Source organism: Petaurus breviceps, unplaced genomic scaffold (genome assembly GCF_028583685.1).
Source record: "Petaurus breviceps papuanus isolate PSGF00001 unplaced genomic scaffold, PetGlider_PUasm1.0 38, whole genome shotgun sequence".
NCBI lineage: Eukaryota > Metazoa > Chordata > Mammalia > Diprotodontia > Petauridae > Petaurus > Petaurus breviceps.
In genome coordinates this window covers 13752533-13775810 of record NW_027186304.1, presented here as the reverse complement: position 1 = coordinate 13775810, position 23278 = coordinate 13752533, and positions in this window count along the sequence as shown.

Sequence of the window (23278 nt, the reverse complement as noted above, 5' to 3'; positions counted from 1 at the left end):
TTAAATTTTTTTTGCTCTTATTTTCACATTTAGTTCTTGGGATCTGTTTTTTTTTTTCTTTTTTTTTTTTCTGTGCTTCCAAGATGATGTAATCCTGGGAGAGTTATGGCCACTCCTCTCCTGATCTGTAATTTGGTCTTTACCCAGGAAAGGTACCTCTGCCCTTGCAAGTACTAATGCTCCTCTTGTCTTTGAAACTGTTACCAGTTTCTTTGCCCTCTTGCAGACACAAGTTCGATTACTCTTATTGACCCTGTGGTAAGTACGGCCCCCTCTGCTTTGTGACTTACCCTAAGCTCTGCTTTCTACTCTGAAACTACAATCCAGAACTACTTATGGTGCTATTGTCATAGCACCAACTGTACCAACTGCTGCAGAGAGTCTCCTGTATTCTCTTTCTGACCAGTTGTCCAACACCCTCACTATCTCTATGTTGAGAGCTCTGAAAATTGCTGCTGCTATGGCTGCTATCACAGCTTCAAGATCCACTCCTGGGACTCCTTATACTTTCTAGACCTGTACCCATTGTGCTGTCACAGACCTCTTCTGAGGACCTCCTCAAGCAAAACATATAGCCCACAGGCTGCTTGTGAGCCACCAAAAGATTTTGGGTAGACTGCCACTGTGTATTCTGTCTTGTTTGTCTTGTGACTGGTGGAAACCAACCATAATCAGTTTGTCTCTAGTTACCTTTACTTGGAAGTTGAGCCCCTGAAAATCTATCTGTGGCCAAACAAGTTTAGCCCACTTTAATTTTAATTCCTAATACAGCTAAGTTGTGTGGGTCGGTGCTAACTAGTCTCAAGTTGGGAAAAAAATGTCTCCCTCTCACCTTTTCTTGGCTCTCTCTTTAGAAAATCAATTTAGGTGTTATTTTAAAGTTGTTTAGAGGGGAATGTAATGAGAGTTCAGTTGAATCTGAACCTCTATTCTGCCATTTTGGCTCTGAAAAAACATGTCTAAATGTTGCTCAGAATAACATTTTTTTTCCTCAATCTAATGTGAAAATTTTCACTTATATTTACTTTAAGAGTATGCAAATCTTTGTTGTTATTTTAATATGAACTGATACCTAGCACTCCACTTCTCCAACTTCTACTTATGAAGTTAATTTTTGAAACTAATACTTTTTCTTTATATTTTATATATGTTTCCTTTCTTTAAATAATACATTGCTTTGATATATTTTGCTATGATATTCTAGTTTTATCCAAAAATGCTACTACCTGCCCCTGCCCAAGGGATCTTCCCTTTCCAAGGAAAAACAAAACCAATTTTTGTTTTGACTGAGTGTGACAGCTTTTATAGCATTCTGCGTCTCCATTTTTCTTATCTTTTCTATAAAGGGGAGATGTTTCATCATCTATTCTACGGGGCTAGAATTGCTCACTATAAAAATTCACTGTTTCACATTGTTTTTGTGTTCATTTCACTTACATTATTACAATAATTGTGCATATTATTTTCATCCTCCTTCCTTTACTTTTTATCAGTTAGTGGTAGCCTTTTCTATTTCTCTGAATTCATCATATACATAGTTTTTAAGGTATAATTATATTATGTAACATTGATATGAAATAATTTGATCAGTCATTTCCCAATAGATGGAAAACCAATTTTCCTATATTTTTCCTACATTTCTTTCTCTCTCTCTCTCTCTCTCTCTCTCTCTCTCTCTCTCTCTCTCTCTGTCTCCATATAAGCTGTTAGAGAAAATCCTAGGGATGTCTTAAGCTGTAATTTTCTTCTTATTATTGATTCAGGTCATTCTTTCATAGAGATGCTCATTTGAAATTCTTTATTTGAAAACTTCTTATATTTTTACCACTTTCTTATGAGGAAATGTCTCTTTGTCAGCATATTTTTCATTAATCACTCAAATAAGTTAGTAACTTAAAAAGCATTTATTAGCCAGTCACCACTATTGGAGTCATAATGCTAAGTGCTAGGGATACAAAGATACAAAGAAAGGAAAAAAATAACCCCTGCCCTCAAAAATTGGTTTTGTTTTTCATTGGAAAAGGAAGATCTCTTGGGCAGGGGCAGAGAGGAGCATATTTGGATAAACTAGAACATCATAGCAAAATGTATCAAAACAATGTATTATTTAAAAAAAGAAACATATAAAATATAAAGAAAAAGTACTAGTTTCAAAAATTAACTTCATAAGTAGAAGTTAGAGAAGTGTGGTGCTAGGTATCAGTTGAAATTCTTTAGAGGGAGACAAAATTTAAATAATTAGTTAAATATAACATAAATACAAATAGATGAAAAATAATTTCAAATAGGAAGTTGCTATAGGTGAATGAATTAGGAAAGGCTGCCTTCAGAAAGTGAGATTTGAACTGAGACTTGAAACTAAAGAAGTTAAACAATAGAAGTGAGGAAGGATAAAACATTCTATACAATGGGACCAGCCAATACAAAAGCAAGAATATATTATATGAAGAACAGTATAGAAAGATATTAGAATATTGTGGAGGGAAGTAAAAATGTAAGAAAATCAGGAAGGTAGGAAGTAATCAGGTCTTAAGGGACTTCAAATACCAAACAGATAATTTTATATTTGAAATCACATAATAAGCAAGAAGTTTATGGATTGATGGGGTGGGGTAAAGAGGAAGATGGTTAGTGACATGGTTGCCTACATTAAAAATCAGAACTCTAAAAAAAAATATCTCATCATGTGAGTAGGGGATGGGTTGGAGTGAAATAAAATTTTATTTGAAAATGTACAACTATTCTTACCTCTTGGGAAAATTGGAAAGGAGTCTGGCAAATATAGACCTATTCCAGGTTTTGGCAAATTATACCCTGATTGACAAATTCAATCTGTTGCCTATTTTCATAAAAGCTAAGAGCTAAGAATAGTTTTACATTTTCAAATAAAATTTTATTTAACTTAAAATGCAAAAGTAGGGGCATCTAGGTGGTGTAGTGAATAGAGCACCGGCCCTGGAGTCAGGAAGACCTGAGTTCCAATCTGGCCTCAGACACGTAACACAAAACTAGCCATGTGACTTTGGGCAAGTCACTTAATCCCAATTGCCCTGCCCACACCCCTTCAAAAAGCAAAACAAAAAAAATGTAAAAGTAAATTCTTAGTTTTTGGACTCTACAAAAACAGGTAAAGTGAGAAAGATTTGACCTTGGAGCCATAGTTTGCTGACCCCTGGCTTAGACCAACACCATATACCATGTCCCATAGTATATTGCAAATGAATACGTGACTTTAATATTAAAAAATCATACTATAAATAATTAAGACAGAAATATATCATATATTTCAGAGCTATAAATATGAGATGATTTCTTGACCAAATGGATTATAGGGGAAGTAACAAATGATAAAATGCCTAAATTTGATTGCATGAAATTGAAAGACTTCTGCATGAACAAAATTAATGCATCTTGGATAAGATAGGAAATAGTCAGCTGGGAGAAAATGTTTGCATCACATTTCTTTGTTTGTTGTCCAAGATATATTAGTTATTATATACAACTTTACATATACATTAAATATTAGATATACAATTATATATCTTTATTTTTTACAAATACATATAGAAAAACACAATGCATATCCAAATACATATATATGTACATATAGCATCACATATGAATGCACATTTTTATATATAATATATTCATTAATATATTCTTATTTATAGAAACTTTTTTTGAAATAACAAATAATTGGAAACAAAATAGATGTCCCTAAATTCTGGAAGTTAAACAAATGGTGGTACATGCATTTAATAAAATATTTCTGCATTGTAAGAAATGTTGAATATGAGAAATATAGAGATGAATGGGAAGATCTACATGAACTGATACAGATTAAAGTAAAGAGAAACAAGAAATATAATGTACCCAATGACTAAAGCAATGTAAACCACAACACACTTAAAAATAAAAAAAATGAATATGGAAAAAATTAAAAGAATAATTATGACTCCAAAGAAGTGATATGAGAAGAAACCCTAACCCCATTTGCTGGGGTACGGTTCATATGGTGGTATATTGATCATATTTTCAGGTTCTTTACATGGATGTAAGTTATTCTAAATTTTTTTCTCTTTACTTTTTTTTGGCATTTAACAATAATATTTGTTATATGGGATTGCTCTCCAGAATGGAATTGATGGTGGGTGAAATATGGTAATTAAAAAAAATCAATGAAAATATTTTTTTAAAAAAGAAGAGAAATAATGAGGTTCACCCCAGATGTATAGTAAAAATGATGAGTTTGGGCGGCCAGGTAGCACAGCGAGTAAGAGCACTGGCCCCTGTGTCGGGATGACCTGGGGATAGAATCCAGACTCAGACACTTAGCACCACACCCAAAAATAACTGGCCATGTAGCCTTCAGCAAGTTTCTTACCCCAATTTCTTTAAAAAAAATGATGAGTAATAGTGATACAAGATATATATCATACACTGATGCTAAAAATCAATCTTTAGTGATTCTTTTTTTGTTTGTTTGTTTTTTGGAGGGCAATTGGGGTTAAGTGACTTGCCCAAAGTCACACAGCTAAGTAAGTGTGTCAAGTGTCTGAGGCTGTATTTGAACTCCGGTCCTCCTGACTCCAGGGTCGGTGCTCTTTTCACTGCACCACCTAGCCGCCCCTTTATTGACTCTAGATAGAAGTAGAGCCATCAAATTACTATGCCTCCACCATGTAAGTGAGACATTTATATGTGTCAATTTTATTTAAAGACAATCATTTTATGTCAATGTTTTCTTATAGCAAAGTCACGCCCTCTGTTACTTATTAAACTTTTTAGTTGTAGTACACATTTTTTGTTTCTTTGCTAAAGTTATAGTACATATTTCCAAATATACAAATGATATCATCCTTGAAACAGTATTAATAAACATCATGTGGACTTTGCTTTTCCTTTGCTTTCTATTTTTAAGACCATCCCCCCCCTCCTTGTGCTCATCAGCATTTTTCATTAGGCCTCATACTTCCTCTATGTTGACTTAAATGTGCCATTAATAAAAGAATCTATTGTTTTATTTTTTATCATTAGACAGTCTGTCTCCTCAGTAAAAGTCTCAAAGTTGTAAGAACAGTTGAAATGGATTGACATTAGTCAGACGTATTTCTAGAAAACAATGTTAGAATCTTAGAAATTTCAAATAATTTCCATAATTTTGTGCTTGCACATTCTCTGTGTGTGTTTCTGTGTGTGTGCATGTCTCTCTCTCTCTCTCTCTCTCTCTCTCTCTCTCTCTCTCTCTCTCTCTCGTTATATTGGATAATACTCTATTAAAATAAATTTGAAGTTATTTGAATATGGAAGCAGTCACCTGCAGCAACTGTTGAAAATGTGTAGAAGGACTACAGGTGTTTTCAAGTAATTTATGGAGAAGTAATAAGAATTTGAAAGCACTGAGATCCCCTACAGCTCAGGTTCATGGATGAATGACAAAATTTGATGATGAAGCTGAGACTAACACACTTGAATAAATCCTTTTAGAGGATATTTAAAGATTATTTTCATTGCACCAGAAAAGGAAAAAAAAAACAATTCATTTCAGGGATTCATCTAGTCACTTTGGAACACTATCAATACTTTTGTTATAATTAAGCATCTCTCTTCTGAAAAAACACAAAATTATAGTCTACTGTGGTAACCTATTCAATATTATAGTATTATAAATGTTCCCTATTTTATACTTACCACTATCTAAACAATGTCTTACCATTATGTACTAGCTCCTTGTGACTTCCTTATCCTTTCACTCTTCATGTCCCCTGATGTAAAACTGCAAGTGGTCAAGTGTCTTTCATATACCTCAAAAGGTTTCACTCTGCACAGATAATTTACCACTAAATGCTACCATCTTATGCCAGTCTCCTCAGGTTTAACTTTTGTTTAGCCATAACTATTTTCTGTCTAATCTCCAACTTTTTGAGAGAAGAGACTTCTGAAGCAGGGCCTCCCATCTGACCATACATGCCTCCCACTTCATATTGGCTTACCTCCAGCCCAATTTCCAGTTTCTATTGGGAAGAATTGTAGGACCATTCACTCAGTGATGAGCCTTCTCTCAGCATTCTCTCATCTGGTCATACTCTTCATGATTCTGTACTTTGGTAATTCATCATTCAAACCCAATTTTTCACCTCCCAGAATATTATTTCACATTCACATTCCCTCAACCTTTACATCCCAAAGCTTTGACATAACATTGCCTAGATCTTTCACTGTGCTCTCTCAAATATTTGCTCCATAGGAAACAGACTCTCCATCAGAAAACCTTTCCTTTCCTACTCTTTCCATCTTTTATCTATTCTTTAAACCTGAATCCCCCTGATGACACAGCCTCCCTAGCCATCATTCACTGTGCTGGCTGCATGTCCATGCATTCTCTGCGTCTCACCATTTGTCATAAAGAAGTTGAAATACTTCTTGCCTCTGATTGTCATTTCCAGGTTCCGCCTCTCCAGCTCCATCATTCTGTGACTGCTTTTCCTTATTTCCAGGTTCCACCTCTCTAGCGCCATCATTCTGTGGCTGCTTTTCCTTTGAAGTTTGTGTTATTCCTGTATATCTTCTAGTCAAAATCCTTGAAGCTGTCGTTAAAGATGCCTAGGACATTCACTTTCCTTCTTTAATGAGTTCAGTACCTAGATAAAAATTTTTCTCTCCTCCCCAATGCCTACCCTCAAAATAGAGACTTCAACATGCATGTTAACTCTCCTTCACTGTAGCACTCATCTCCTTAACCTACATAATACCCATGAGCTACTCCTTCATCCTACGCTAGCCAGACACAAAGATGGTCATATCTTCAATGTATGTGGGTAATGACATGTTCAAGACTTTCTATGTTCAAGAATTCTGAACTCTCTTTATTTGACGTAATCTATGAGTTTTTCACTTCTCCTTTTGCCTCCCAAATCATAAAGCTATTTGTTGTCCACACCATGACACAATTCTCTTTCAGGTCATGTTTTTTGTGCCAATTATATTTTATCTTTTTTCCCAACCTGAACCCTTTGTAACCTAATTGAACACAACATTTTCCTCTCTTGCATCACTGTAACCCTTATTGCATTACTAGCTAAGACAGCCTCAGATTACTGCAATTATTTGCCACCTTCACTCCTACATGCATGCATACATACAAAGATAGGCAAACCATGCAAACTCTCTGACTGGGCCTAGTACAAATTTGTTATGCAACGCAAGTTTTAAATACCAGGAGACAAAATTCATCATCCTTGATCTGGGAAGAAGGCACACAGTCTTTTATACACAAATAGTGAAGCCATTAGTAAAGAAGCCACAGACTAGGTCAAGATCCTCATAAACACTGGACAAAAGACCCTTCAATATTTGTATTCATAATATACCACTGTCATTGTCATTATCCTATGAAAGAATTTCCCCCAATTTTTAGGTGTTTTTTCCTATCATTTATTAAAAAGTCTTGGATGGGTGTGACTTTGGGCATAACTGCCTCTAAAGGCAGCCCTCTATCTTAAATAACTTGATTCAGTAAAGTACTTCTAGTGAGGATATGGTTAGTAGATAAGGCATGTCATTGAGATGATAAAATGTTACTGTTCTTCTCATGCTAATTTTCTTGCTATGAAGACAAGCTAAAACTCTTTTCTTGTATTTCAGATATTGTAATTTTTAGGAAAGATTCTTATAAAAGATAAATAAAAATATTTTCCTTAGTAGCTTTTTTTATTGTATTCTTGCTCAGTGTTAAAATGCATCTATTTCCTGTTCACATAGAGATTCTAGAGATGCCACTGTTTTTAGAAGACATTGTCTAGATCACAAAACACTAAAGACTTCCTCAATGAACTCCTGAGTTATGCAAAAGAGACTTGCCTTGACATATACACTGAAAAACCAAATCGAAGAATAATGTATATTGCTGTTATAACTTTCAATTACATAGCAGGTGCCAGGGTTACTTTATAATAATATAAATCTTTGATAGGCCTTGGATGGGTTTTATACTAGGACAATGACATGGGCCCTTATTTAAATAGTAGGTTATTGACATAGATCTGTGGGTATTGGTACAGTATTTTTTATAATTAAAAGTTGTTTTGTAATGCAAAAACTCATCTTTTTTATATCAGATTTCCTTGGTGATATTTTATGGTATACAGTGGAAAAAAGTGCTAGCTTCTGGGTCAGAAAATCTCAGTTTGATTGCCAACTATGCCACTTACTCTCTTTGGATCATGGGTTAAGTTGCTTCACCTTTCTGGGCTTCTGTTTCATTATTTGAAAATGAAAATGACTAAATAGCATGAAATGTCCTTACTAACTCTACATTCATGATCCTATAGCCATAATCTCAGAGTAATATAATTTGGCGATGACCCAGAGGTCAATGTCCTCAGAAGACTGGCATTCAACTAAAAAATAGCAATTAAAATAACTATACACAGAATACATACTGGGAAAAAAAATGTTTTTCCAGGAGTAAGGTGGGTACAAGTTAAGGAAGAATCAATAGAAGTTTCACACATTCTGGTGCTCATCAAAGCATTGAAGGAAACTAGAGCTTGTATAGGGGAAGAATGAAAGAGTTCCAGAGATAATGAAGATCTAGTGAAAAGTCAAGTAGATAAGAACTGGAATGATATCTATGGGGAATTGAAATAGTCCATTTTAGCTGTTTTATTGAGTGTGTGATGGGGCAGTAAGATGTAGTAATAATGGAAAGACAAGTTGAAACCAGACTGCTCCCTATAGGACCAGAAAAATAAGAAAATTGGGCAAATATTGAAGCCTAATAAACACAATTACTTCTTTCATAAACATGTACTATTTTAAGAGCTATGGGAAGGTCTGAAGCATGATCATCTTTGGAAGATTTGTAGAAAAATAGGGACATGAATGAAAAAAAAAAATGAAAACGTATAGATGGGTTGCATTTACCTCAGTGGAGAAAGAATTCACACCAAAGCAATCAAGAATCTATTAAAGTGTTCTTCCTTCAAGCATTTACATTTATGGTATCTTAAAAAAACTAAATCTTGTCAATTCTGAATATATCACTAATTCTACCACTCTCCCATGTATTCATAATGTATTATTTAAAATGGGCTGCCTATATTAATTTCTTATTTTCCTGTAATCTCCCACTGTAAGCTTCTTCAAAACAGAAAAAAAAAATGTATACGGGCAGCCAGGTAGCACAACACGGCTCCAGTGTTGAGAAGACCTGAAGATCAAATCCCAGGCTCAGACACTTAGCACCGACCCAGAAACACCTGGCCATGTAACCTTGAGCAAGTTACTTAACCCCAATTGCTTAGGGGTGGCCAGGTGGCTCAGCGAGTAAGAGCACCTGCCCCAGAGTCGGTATGACCTGGGATCAAAGCTGAGCTCAGATACTTAGCACCACACCCAGAAATAACTGGCCGTGTAACCTTGAGCAAGTTACTTAACCCCAATTGCTTTAATAAAAAAAAAAAGAAAAAAATGTATTATCTAAGCTTTGTTTTTCATTTCATGCAGTACAGAACTCTGTGTACAGTAGGTGCTTAGTGTATTTTTTTATTTGAATCTATATAATTCAAATTAAGTTTCTAGTGAGGAATGTCCTTTTAAGTAACTAAAAACTAATATTATTTTTCAATTATATAAATACTTTGAAATTTAGGCAGGCCTATTCTCTCTCATATCTTGAAGTGGGAGCCAAGATTAATGTCAACAAACAAATCTGTGCATTAAGCAAAAATAAAGTCTCCAAGATTATTCCATTAAGCTATCTAGATGCCACATTATTTTCTTTTGGATTACTGAAAAATATTCTCAGCAACCAATCTACGGAAAAATAAGTATAAATATAGAATTGGAAATTTTATATTTCAGTCTCTGTGAAAGATTTATCAACAGAAATTGAAGTGCAAGATGATCCCTAGCAGGCAGAAAATCTCTTCAGATGAAGAACTCAATTTAAACTATTACAATCTTCCCCACTGAAAACTTGGAGCATTGAAGGTATTTCCATTTTTTCCCTATTTATAGAAATTGAAAATTAGGTTCAGTATGGATTACAGCTTTATTTCTGGCATAAATATCAAGAAGTGAGAGGAATTTTAAAGATTTCTATCTTTTTATTTTTATGCATTTGTTGATATTATGTAGGCTGGACCATCAATGCTAAAGAATATCAAAGAGAGAAAAAATATTTTTCAAAGAATCCTTCTTAAGGTACCCCAAAAAAGGAGAAGTAATTCTTCTGTATGCTGCTGTTGTCTCTCCAGAGGCTGCAGACTATTAAACTGCACTGATTATACCTGTTACCCTCATGCATTATTCATGGTATTGTGGCTAGAGCATCTTCAAACAGCCTGTCATTTTCCATTACTTTCCATCAAAGAAACCATATGCTGTTCTACCAGGGCATATATAAAGCAGGCCGACAGGCACATAGAGGCATTATCTGTTTTCTGATGAGCTTTTCAAATAGTTATTATTAAACAGTGGTTGTAATGGCCTGTTTGATTATTAGATTCTTTGGGTTGGAAGCTTTAATGTAAGAAGCAATTGGTGTTCACTTCCTCTGCCACTAAATTGACCGCAGTCCTTGCCAGAGGTATGAATAACTTCCTAGGCAGTAGAACATGACAGAAACCACTTTTTAAGAAAGAGGAGAAACCAAGGATTATAGTTTTGGAAAGATATATTTTTAAAACTTCTGAAAATCATTCTCTCACTGTTTTAAATCCTGGATGATAATGCTGTGGGTTAATCTACATGGTATCTGTGTGGTCTTAAGAAGGCTTTGATAAGTTGCTGAACCTAACACCATTTAGCATGACTAGACAAATTCCTCCAGGTTTCCTAAAACCATGTGCTAATGGAGATAATGTTTCTTTCCATATTCCTATTGCTAAATGCTTTGAACTTCAGTCATAATGTGATATATATTTACAAGTTATAAGCAGCCCAGTCAAAATGAGTTTTATTTATTGAGGAAGCAAAATTCTCATTTTCCTCCATCCTTCTCCTGCTGATGAATAACTTAACAATTGTTGGGGAAAAAAAGAAGTCTCATGTGAACTATTCCCATACCTAAGCATATTAAAGATTTAGTGGTTTAAGATTAAGGGAAACATCACATTTTGTCAGACACACAATTCTTTTTAAAACTTAATAAGAGTTATCTCGGTTCTTCATTTGGAGATTATTCTCCTTATTTCATTAATACTCATAAGCTGTGTGGGGATAGAATTGAATATCATCTCACTAAAAAGAGAGAGAGAAAATGTAAAAGGAGATTGAACCAATCTTTTTGCAGTAGAGATTGGGCAAGAGAATTTTCCTATCAATAATACAGAACAACAAAAATATGTCTGCTGAAGTAATGCAAATTAAAATAAAGGGAAGAGTATTTGATTATTAGAAAAATGTTATAATGTATACTTTTTGAGTACAGTGTGTTTTAGTTTAGATTTTTTTTAATTTTGCCTGAGAAATGCTTGGAAAGACAATGCCTAGTAGGAAAAAAAAGTGCTGGACTGGGAGGCAAGAGAGCTCTCAAAATTCAAATTTCATATCCAATGCTTCTTGTTTGTATGACCACTGATAAGTCATTTAATCTTCCCAAAATTTCAATTAATCATCTGAAAAAAGGAATAATTATACCACAGAGGTCAACTGTGAGGACTAAAGGAGATAATACATGCAATGCATTACAAAACTTTTATTGCTAATAACAATTAGGATATTTGCATGAGGCAAAAGATGAAGAAATTAAAATGTTATTTCATCAACCTAAATTATGAATACATAGTAATATTTACTTACCTACTGTAATGGTAATAGGGCTTTGAAGATCTTACCTGCCCCTTGTAATGGCAAGCAAACAAGTACTTAGCTCCTTGTTTGAAGTTGAGCTTTCCTCTTGATTGTATCAAGCCTTTGTTAAAAAAACAGAACTTGTGAATCCCACAGTGGGAGAAAATTGCTGATGGAACAGGAAGGGGTGGGCAGGGAGGAGCTAATAACCAGGATAAAAAGCTAAACACAAACTGAGAGCAACCCAGAACTGCTGGAAGAAAGCAGTGTGAAGACTGAGGAGCTACCATGAGTGAGAGAGGGACATTCTTGCTTGAGGGAGTCTGTTTTGTTTTGAAGGCCTGATGGGGGAAGGTTTGGGAAGGCTTGGGAATGTAGGTGTTCACTCCTTGGTTATTATGTGTACAAAATTCATGGTTACTGTAATGAATTTGGCTTTCTGGTTTGGGGACTCAGTTTTCTGGCATTTGAATAAATGTTTTGGTCCCATCCTCCATGTGGAGAGCCTGTTGCATTTTGTGATTCACAACTATATCAGCATATTCATACCCGCCATGGGTGCTGTGAATATCACAATAGTGTTACATTTAAATGTAAAGCCAAGCATGGGAAGCTTTCCAGAGGACTGCTGATGTGGATAGCTTCAAGATTCAGATTATATAGTATAGTCAACTCTCTATTTATTCAGTAGCAAACTAAAAGAAAACATTGACAAAAATAAAAGTACAGCATTCACAGTTTTATATTATAACAAGTTCTTACTAAAGTGGTCACATTGTTTTCACCAATGTTCACCTAATTTTAAACAAAAGATATCATTAAAAACTCAATCATCCTTAAGGAGCAGACCTCCTTAAGGGACACAAAGTAGAAAAGTTAAAGTTCTCCACAGGAAATCATAATCTTCTCAGTCAGCATTCAGTACCCAAGAAGAGGTCTTTTCATCTTGACCTGAGGCTGGCTTTCAGATTCAATGGTTCCTCTTCCATGGCTCCAACCCCTAACTGAACCCACCCAACTGTCACCTAGGTTCAAAGGCTGGCAACTCTCAGCTCCTTGTCCAGCTTCTTGTCCAGTTGCCATTACATATTGAAGCTCACAGTGTCTAGTTCATCTCAAGTCCTTCACAGTTTCTGTTTCTGGGAAGACAAAGCTTAAAAGAGCCACAATAACATCCATGCACATTGCCAGCATCATCATCAATTCACTATCTGCCTGTGAAATCAACACAGACCCACCAACAAAGTCTGAGAGGTCAACACAAATTATCAATAAAGTTCCAGGACCTCCAAAACCATCCTCCAGGACTTCTGTAAACAGACAAACAGAAAATCTTCTTTCAAGGCTTTGAGTAAAGTCCCAGGGCTTCTGTCCAAAGTATCATAAACAAAAATCAACAGAGACAGAAAAGAGAAACAGAGTGCTGCCACCACAAATGTTCCCTTCTCAAAATCTGCCACCACAAGTGCTCTCTCAATTCTTCTCAGTTCTGGTCAGTTCTGCTCAGTTTTGTTCAGTTCTCAGTTCTTCTCAGTTCTGCTCAGTTTTGTTCAGTTCTCAGTTCTTCTCAGTTCTGCTCTCACCAGCCTGGGTCTCTCTTTGTATATGGTCATTAGCTCTACACAACAGGAGTTCACAAGTTCTAGGGCTTACAAGTTGTGGGGTTCACAACTTCTGCTTCTCAGCAAAGACTGGATACAGTCATGGGCAAGAACCGAAACAAGGAGTCAACTAAATGGCTGAAACAAGGTGTTAACTACTTTGCTTGCCATTACATCTACTTATTTATCCATTTAATTTTCTATCTATCATGAAAAACCTATTGTGCTGCAAAACAAAAGACTAGGTCCTTGTACTCATTTAATAATGTTGATGTCATTATTCATTTTCGGTTACATAACTTTTAGGAAAAGCAGTATTATGTAATGTAAAGGGTTGTCTGTGAATATAGGTTTAAGAGTTATCTCTGACACCCGTTAGCTATTTGGCCATGGGAAACTTACTAAAACTTGCAGTGTGGCTTGTGGCTCCTTAAGAATATAACAAATTGATGATCTTTACTGGTGGAAGTAGTTTCTAAAATATTAATTCACTGAACTAAGAAAAAAAAATAGCTGAAAAGGAACTTGGAGGCTATCTAGTCTAATCCCCTAATTTTACAAACAAGAAACTGAAGCCACAACTTACTTAAGTTAATACATAAATACCGGTAGTACTAAGAAACAGAAATAAACTTGAACCCAACTGCAGGGATTCCATACCCACTATCCTTTGTACTGTATCGTGCTACTTCATTCTAGGTTTGAGTGTAATACAAATGAATGAATGGATGGATGGATGGATGAATAGTCACACAGACAAATAAAGAATTAAATAGATAAATAAACAGATAGGTAGATGAATAATATATGTCAACTGTGTGATCGTAAGTAGCTCTTAAAAAAACAATAGCAACATTTAGTTATTCTGTAAGCATACCCCTTGTATCTTGATGGTATTAGCTTCTAATATCAACAGAACATTTCAATAGTCAGAAAACAATAATAAAATCACTACCTATTCAGAGAAAGCATTTCATCTAGGCAGGAAATTTTTGGTTAATAGTTTCATATGGGATTCAAAATAAGGATGAGCTGTCCAAATAATTGTGTTGAAAATTGAGTTAACTAGGTAAGAGACAGGTCATATTTTCCTCCAATTACAAATATATCAATACCATTATAGCCTGTGTTTGTATGTATGCATGTCATTTAATGAGTGGGGAAATAAAGTAGCATAATCATAGAATTTTAATTTATTTCTTCAAAACCACCCAGGCCACCTTCAAAATGCCAGAGCATGATGATGATGATGATGATGAATGATAGGTGGTTTACATAATACATAGTTGTGTACACCCACATCTACACCCAAACTCATAGATATGAGTATATATAAACACCTACATAAATATATGTTTATTTGTGTATACTAGGTATCATTCATCATCATCAGCAGCAGCAGCGTCATTAGATTCTGACATTGTGAATGTTTTTGCTCAGGTGGTTTTGAATAAGTAAACTAACACTATGATTACATTACTCTATTTACCCCCTCATTTAGTGACATCAAGAGAAATGATTCAAGTGGTGCCTGTCTCTATTTAGCAGCAGCTAATTATCTTGTCTGTAGACCATTATCTTATGATTATGTTATAATTGTAATATTATTAAGGACATAGATGACAACCTATTGATACTCTTTATAGAAAGGCATTGAAATAAGTTCTATTTTAAAAGAAGCTGGGAAGAACAAGTTTTATGTTTTTATTTCCATTTTGGTTTGGGGACTGAAATACCTTAGACAGTAAAATTGTCAGCCTCATGGTGGATAATGTACTGACATGCATGAAATGTAATAGTAGAAAGATGTTTCCTGAGCTTTTCATTATAAATACTGTATGAACATTGACCTCCACCAGCCTCTTGGAGATTTAGGTGTAAGTTTGAATGTCCTAGACAGAGATTTTGTCATATCACTATATTCTCATATGGACCTTTTGAAATGTGCTCTTTAAAAATGACACCATTTATGAGACTCATAAGGCAAATGATTTCTGTGGAGTTGGAGGTTGATACAAGTGCAATGTTTAATATCATGAAATATTAAATGTAGTTGTATTATAACCTACTTCTGAGCACATAAAAAAGGAGGCTAAGAAGTACCTGAGGAAACAAATATGTTGCTCCTTTAAGAGAAAGAGTATATTGTGAAAATGGAAACATCTGAAAACATATCTCAATGTTGAAATTCCTTGTTTCATTTCAAAAGTGGCTTAGGTCTCCCTTTTTTAAAGAAACCTTTTTAAAACAGCCATAATGCACAAGACAAGATCAAAATGGGTTTTGTTTCTTTGATTTTTTTTAGATTTTGTTTCTCTTATCACTTACCTTTATTCTGAATATGCTTCCCTCTCCCATTGCTTCTTAAACTATGTCAATTTAGATCATAATACAAACTGATTATGGCAAGTGAAAAAGACAGATAGTTTGTGGTGACTTCAGGCCAAATTCTTCTCAAATGATAGAGATTCTCTAGTTCTTTTCTTTAAATTTTGTTTTACTTTTGGTTTTTGAAACTATTTTTTTTATGTTTAAGGCTTAAAATCATGTCTTCACATCAAGTTGCCTCTTTTTTATCCAGGATTGAACTGGTTGTGGTCATACTCTGAATTATAGTGACAGAATTAAATTTTTGCTTCCAAAAAAAATGATGCTAAGGTTTTATTGCATTCAAATTGTTCTCAGTCTTTATGATCATTTTTTCATAACCCAAATGAATGAGAAGAAAAATGAATATAGTAGTCTTTAAATTAATCCAGCTAGATCATTTAAGATAAATAATTTCACAAAATAAAAAGAAAAAAACATCTCCTAGAGAGTCAAAAGATTGGAAATTTATCAAGCTGGATTTATTTTGGGTGAAGAAGATTAATGATGTGTGTCTGGGATTTGTGTCTTGTCTCAGAACAGTAATTAAGCTAGAGAAAGGATAAGGACATGATTCAAAAACAAAGAGCTGGAAAGAACCTTAAGATGAATGTATTCCAACCCGCTATTTTCTACTTAAGGAAACTGAAGGCTAATGAAGAGGATATGCAACTGACATGTAGCAGTGACTATTTGAATCTAGGTCCTAAAATACCAAATCCCACCTTCTATCCACTTGCACTATCAAACAGCCCTGTCTTCACTCAACCATTTTAAATGTTCTGTATGTGTGTGTCTATGTGTGTGTGTACAATATGCATATATATTTCAAAATCAGTAATTCTGAAACAGCTCACCCCCCCCCATAAACCCTCTCCTCTTTCTAATTTCTCTATTTCTATTGGAGGTACTACTGTTTTGCCATTTTCAGAGATTCACAATTCAAAGTCTATTTCAAATTTTCCTCCTTTTTCTCCTATACAATTACTTTCAAAGTCATGTCAGTTTTACTTCCATAATATATCTGACTTCCTTTCCATTGTCTTTATGCATAAAGTTCCTATCTTAGTTCAGGTTCTAATCACCTCTCACCTCAACTATGACAACAGTCTTCTAATTGGTCTCTTTGATTTCAGTTTTTCTTCTTTTCATTACCTCCATACACAATGATCAAACTGATATTCTTTTTTCTTAAATTTTAATTTAGTATTTTATTTTCCCCTAATTACACATAAAAACAATTTTATAACACTTGTTTTAAAACTCTGAGTTCCAAATTTTCTTCCTACCTTCCTCCCAAACACACTCATTGAGAAGGCAACCAATTTAATATAGGTGATACATACATAGGCATGCAAAACATATCTATAATAGTCATGTTGTGAAAAAATTGCCAAAATATTCAAGGAAAATAAAGTTTAAAAAAGTATTCTTCGGGGTGGCCAGGTAGCACAGCGAGTAAGAGCACTGGCTCCAGTGTGGGGATAACCTGGGGATCAAATCCGGTCTCAGACAGCCTCCACCCAGAAACACCTGGCCATATAACCTTGAGCAAATTACTTAACCCCAATTGCTTAGGGGTTGCCAGGTGGCTCAGCGAGTAAGAGCACCAGCTCCAGTTTCGGGATGACCTGGGGATCAAATTTGGGCTCAGATACTCAGCACCACACCCAGAAATAACTGACCGTGTAACCTTGAGCAAGTTACTTAACCCCAATTGCTTAAAAAAAATATTCTTCAATCTATACTCAAACACCATCAGTTCTTTCTCTGGGGATGGATAGCATTTTTTCATCATAAGTCCTTCAAAGCTACCTTGGACTGTTTTTTGGTTTTTTTGTTTTTTTGCTTAGAATAGCTGTCATTCACAGTTGATCATCTTAAAATATTGCTGTTGCTTTGTACACAATATATTTCACTTTGCATCAGCCCATGAAAGTCTTTCTGGGTTTTTCTGAGAACATTCTGCTCATCATTTCTTATATTAGCATGTTATTCCATAATAATCACATACTACTAGTTATTAAGCCCTTCCTCAGTTGATGGGCATCCCCTCAATTTCGAATACTTTGCCTCCAGAAAAAAGCTACTATCAATATTTTTTTACATATAGGTCCTTTTCCTTTTTTGCTTTTATTCTCTTTTGGGATACAGACCTAGTAGTGGTATTGCTAGCTTAAAGGGCAGGCATGGTCTTATAGAACTTTGGGCATAGTTACAGATTATTGTACAGAGTGGTTGAATCAGTTCACAACTCCACTCACAGAACATTAATATCTCATTTCCCCCACATACCCTCCAACATTTGGCATTTACCTTTTCTGTCCTCCTATTCAATCTAATATGTATGAGGTAGTACCTCAGAATTGTTTTGATTTTTATTTCTCTAATCAATAGTGAGTAAGGGAACTTTTTCATGTGGCTGTAGAGAACTTTTAAAAAAATTAACTAATTTTTAGTTTTCAACATTCACTTCCATAAGCTTTTGAGATTTAAATTTTTCTTTCTCCCTTACATCCTCCCTCCTTATGTCAGCATGCAGTCTGATACTGGCTCTACCTCTACATTCTTATGCATCGCATTTTCACATTAGTCATTTTGTAAAGAAGAATTAGAACAAATTATAGGAACCATGAGACAGACAAAATAAAACAAACAAAAAAGAGATCAAATAGCTTATTTGTAACAGTTGTCTCTTGCCTCTTTTATATGAGACAATTTACCCTATTCTATCTCTCCCTTTCTCCTTCTCCCAATAAATTCCTTTCTCATCTCTTAATTTTATATTTTAGATATCTTCCTGTCATATTCAACTCATCCCCTGTCCTCTGTCTATGTATACATATACACACATATGCAAATTTACATATATTTATATACACATACACCCTCCTATACATACACATATGTGCATGTATATATACATACATACACACATAGACATATACATATATATAAGTATGTGTATATGTGCGTGTGTGTGTGTGTATATATATATATATATATTCCCTTCAACTATCCTCATAGTGAGAAAAGTCTCATGAGTTACAATTATCATTTTTCCATCTAGGAACTTATCATATCTTTTGATCACTTATCACTTGAGGAATGACTTATTTTATTTTATTTTTTTTATAAATTTGACTCAGTTCTATATATGTTTGAGAAATGAGGTCTTTATGAGAAAAAAACTTGCTTCAAAGTTTTTTTTCATTTACTATTGCTAACTGTGTTTCCCTCCATCCTGTTCCTTTCCATTTATTATATTCCCTCTCCTTTCACCATGTCCCTCCTCAAAAGTGTTTTATTCCCCTCCCCCAATCTTCTATCACCTTTTATTACTCTTCTACCACCCTTCTATCATCTCCTTCTCTTATTCCCTTCCCTAATACTTCCTGAAAGATTAAGATTTCTATACAGAACATTATTCTCTCTTTGAGCCAATTCTGATGAGAGCAAGGTTCTCTTACTCCCACTGACCTTCTCCCTCTTCTCCACTGTAAAAGCTTTTACTTTCCTCTTTTATGTGATATCAGTTATCCCATTCTACCTCTCCCTTTTTTTTCTCCCAGTACATTCCTCTCTCTCCTCTTAATTTTATTTTTTTTAGATATCATTCCTTCATATTCAACTCACACATGTGCCCTATGTCTATATACACTACTACCTACCTTAATAATGAGAAAGATCTGGGTGGCTTGGTGGCATTAGTGAATAGAGCACTGGCCATGTAGTCGGGAGGACCTGAGTTTAAATCCAGCCTCAGACACTTAACACTTAGTAGCTGTATGACCTTGAGCAAGTCACTTAAGCCTAATTCCCCTGTTTTCCCCCCTCTGAAAAAAAGAAAAAAAAAGAAAAAAAAACAAATGACGAAGGTCTTATGAGTTACAAATACAATCTTACTATTTAGGAATGTAAACAGTTTAACTTCATGAAGGCCCTTATGGTTTCCCTTTCCTGTTTACCTTTTTATACTTCTTTTGTGTCTTGCTTTTGAAAGTGAAATTTTCTATTGAGCTATGGTCTTTTCATCGAGAATACTTGAAAATCCTCTATCTCATTTAATATCCATGTTTTTTACCTCAAAGGATTATGATTATTCTCATTATTATACAGATTGTAACCCTAGATCCTTTGCCATTCAGAATATCAAACTCCAAACCCACATATACTTTAATATAGAAGATGCTAAATCATGCATTATCCTGACTTTGGTTCCATCATACTTGAATTGTTTCTTTCTGGTTGCTTCTGATATTTTCCCTTGACCTAGGATCTGGAATTTGGCTGTAATATTCCTGAGAGTTTTCATTTTGGGATCTTTTTCAGGAGGTGATTGATGATTTCTTTCAATGACTGTATTATCTTCTGGTTCTACAATATCAGGGCAATTTTCCATGATGATTTCTTGAAAGATGATGTCTGGGCTGTTTTTATTACTATTATGGCTTTCAGATGTCCAATAACTTTGGATTCTCTCTCCTCAATGTATTTTGCAGATCAGTTGTTTCTCCAATGAGATATTTTACATTGTCTTCCTTTTTTTCATTCTTTTGGTTTGTTTTATTGTTTCTTGATTTCTTATGAACTCTTCAGCTTCCATTTGCTCAATTTAAATTTTTAAGAAATCATTTTGTTCAGTGAGCTTTTGTACCTTCTTTTACTTCTAACCAATTTTTCTTTATAAGGCATAATTATCTTCATTGGCTTTTTGGACCTCTTTTATCATTTGGTCTTTTTTAAGGTATTATTTTCTTCAATATTTCTTTGTGTCTCCTTTATCAAGCTGGTAACTAATTTTTTCATGATTTTCTTTTCATCACTCTCATTTCTCTTCTAATTGTTCCTCTACCTCTATTACTTGATTTTTACAATCCTTTTTGACCTCTTCCGTGGCCTGAGACCAATTCATATTTTTCTTGGAGGCTTTTGGATGTAGGAGTTTTTACTTTGTTGTTTTCTTCTAAGTCTGAATTTTGATCTTTCTTATCACCATAGTAACTGCATATTTAGAGCTATTTTTTTTCTGTTGTTTGTTAATTTTCCCTGCCTCTTACTTGAGTTTCATGACTTTGTTAAAGTAGAACTCTTCTTCCAGGGAGGATGACACACTGTCCCAAATATCAGAGGTTTTGTGCACCTATTTTCAGAGATATCTCTAGAGACCTTAGGTTTTCAGTTCTCCCAAGGTGGTATGATCTAAGAAGAGGCATTTACTAATCTCCTGACCTGTGCTCTGGTCTTTGAGTGATCACAAGCACTCTTTTTTGTCCTGGAACTGTGAGGAGACTCCCCTCTGCACTGCAGCCAGGAGCTCTGATGTGCTACTCCCCCTCCTCACCCTAGGTCTAGCACCCAGGACTGCAACCCAGATCTGAGCACGGGCAAAGCACCAGCGTCTCTGCTCAGTACTAAAATATCAGTACAAAAATATCCCTGTAATCTCCTTCTGACTAGTGGTTTGACCCCTTTTCTATTTGTGGTCTGAGATCTCTGGAAGCTGCTGGCTACTGATTCAATAACTTCCAAGGCCTGCTCCTGGTTTGCTGTGGCTGTGGCTGTTCTGTCACTCTCAATCAGCTGTGACAGAACTTTCTTGCTGATCTTCTAAGCTCTCCTTGGCTATTATGGGCTGAGAAGTTTTGAAACCACTACTGCTACTAATGATTCAGTAGGCTAGAGGCCTGTTCCAGGTTTTCTGGGGCCTGTCTGTGCTGGTGCAGCCTGTGCTAGACTGCAGTGCTCTCTCATCCTGGTGAAACACACCCTTTCTGCCAATATTCCTAGTTATCTTAGCCTAGAAATGTGTGTTGCACCATATTTTTGGGGTTTTGCTGCTCTAGAATTTGTTTAGAGTCATTTTTAAAGGTATTTTGGGGAGTTCGGGCGAGAGCTCAGGTGAATCCCTGCCTTTACTCCACTAACTTGTCTATGCCTCCCTCAACTTGATATTCTTAAAGCAAAATCTGGCTATGATAACCTGCCCTCTGCTCAAGATGCTCCAGAAATTCCTTGTTGACTTGAGGATTAAAAAAATTGTCTCTGCTTTGTTCTTTAAGTCCTTCCTAACTGGGCTTTGGGCCACCTTTCCCATCTGTACATTATTCTTTTTTTTTTTTTTTACATACTCTATCTTCCAGCCAAACTAGCCTATATGTTGTTCCCTGTAGATAATATTTCATCTGCATCTCTTCGTCTTTTCAGATGGAAGAATCAGAGAGTGATAAAGAAGACTTCACTGAGGCAGTTTATATGAATTATCCATGAAATAAAGAATGAGCTTAGGTGGGACAGAGATCAAAGTCCACATGAAGACTCTATAGGGCAGTATAAAAATAGGATATAGAAATTTGACTATTTTGCTTTGACTCTATAATGACTTCAGATGAATAATGTAAAATAAAACTGGAAAGTCAGGCTAAAAACAAACTGAGGAAGAGTGGAATATAAGAATTTGAATTTTATGTTTTATTTGGCAGCAGAAGGTGAGGAAATGAAGTTTATTGATTAGAAAGGTGAAATGGTTAGAGAAGGAAAGTTACTAAAAGTATTGTGCAAATGATTTGGTGAAAAATGCAAAGATTGGAGGCAAGACGATGTGTTTAAAAAAAAAACAACCCAACACCATGATCTGGGATAAGAACTCACTATTTGACAAAAACTGCTCGGAAAACTGGAAAATAGGATGGCAGAAACTCGTCATAGACCAATATCTTACACCATATACCAAAATAAAGTCTAAATGGATTCACAATTTAGATATAAAGGCTCATATTCTAAGCAATCTGGGAGAGTAAGGAATAGTGTGCCTGTCATATTTATGGAGAAGGGAAGAATTTATGACCAAACAAGAGACAGAGAGCTTTACAAAATTCAAAATGGATAATTTTGATTACATTAAATTGAAAATGTTATGTACAAACAAAGCCAATGTAACCAAGATTAGGAGGGAAGCAGAAAATTGGGAAAGAATTTTTACAACCAATGTCTCTGATAAAGGCTTCATTTCTAAAACATACAAAGAATTGTGTTGAATTCATAAGAATACAAGTCATTCTCCAAACGATAAATGGTCAAAAGATATGAACAGGCAGTTATCGGAGCAAGAAATTAAAGATATCTATAAGAATATGAAAAAATGCTCTCAATCACTACTGATCAGAGAAATGCAAATCAAAATAACTCTCAGGTGCCACATCTCACTGGTCCGATTGGCTAACATGACAAAAAAGGGAAATGATAAATACTGGAGAGGATGTGGGAAGATTGGACCATAAATGCATTGTTAGTGGAGTTGTGAACATATCCAACCATTCTGGAGAGCAATTTGTAACTATACCCAAAGGGATGTAAAAATGTGCATACTCTTTGACCCAGCAATATCACTTCTTTTTTTTTTTTCTTTTTGGAGGGCAATTGGGGTTAAGTAACTTGCCCAAAGTTATACGGCTAGTTGTGTGTGTGTGTGTGTGTGTGTGTGTGTGTATTTGTGGGTGTGGGTGTTAAGTGTC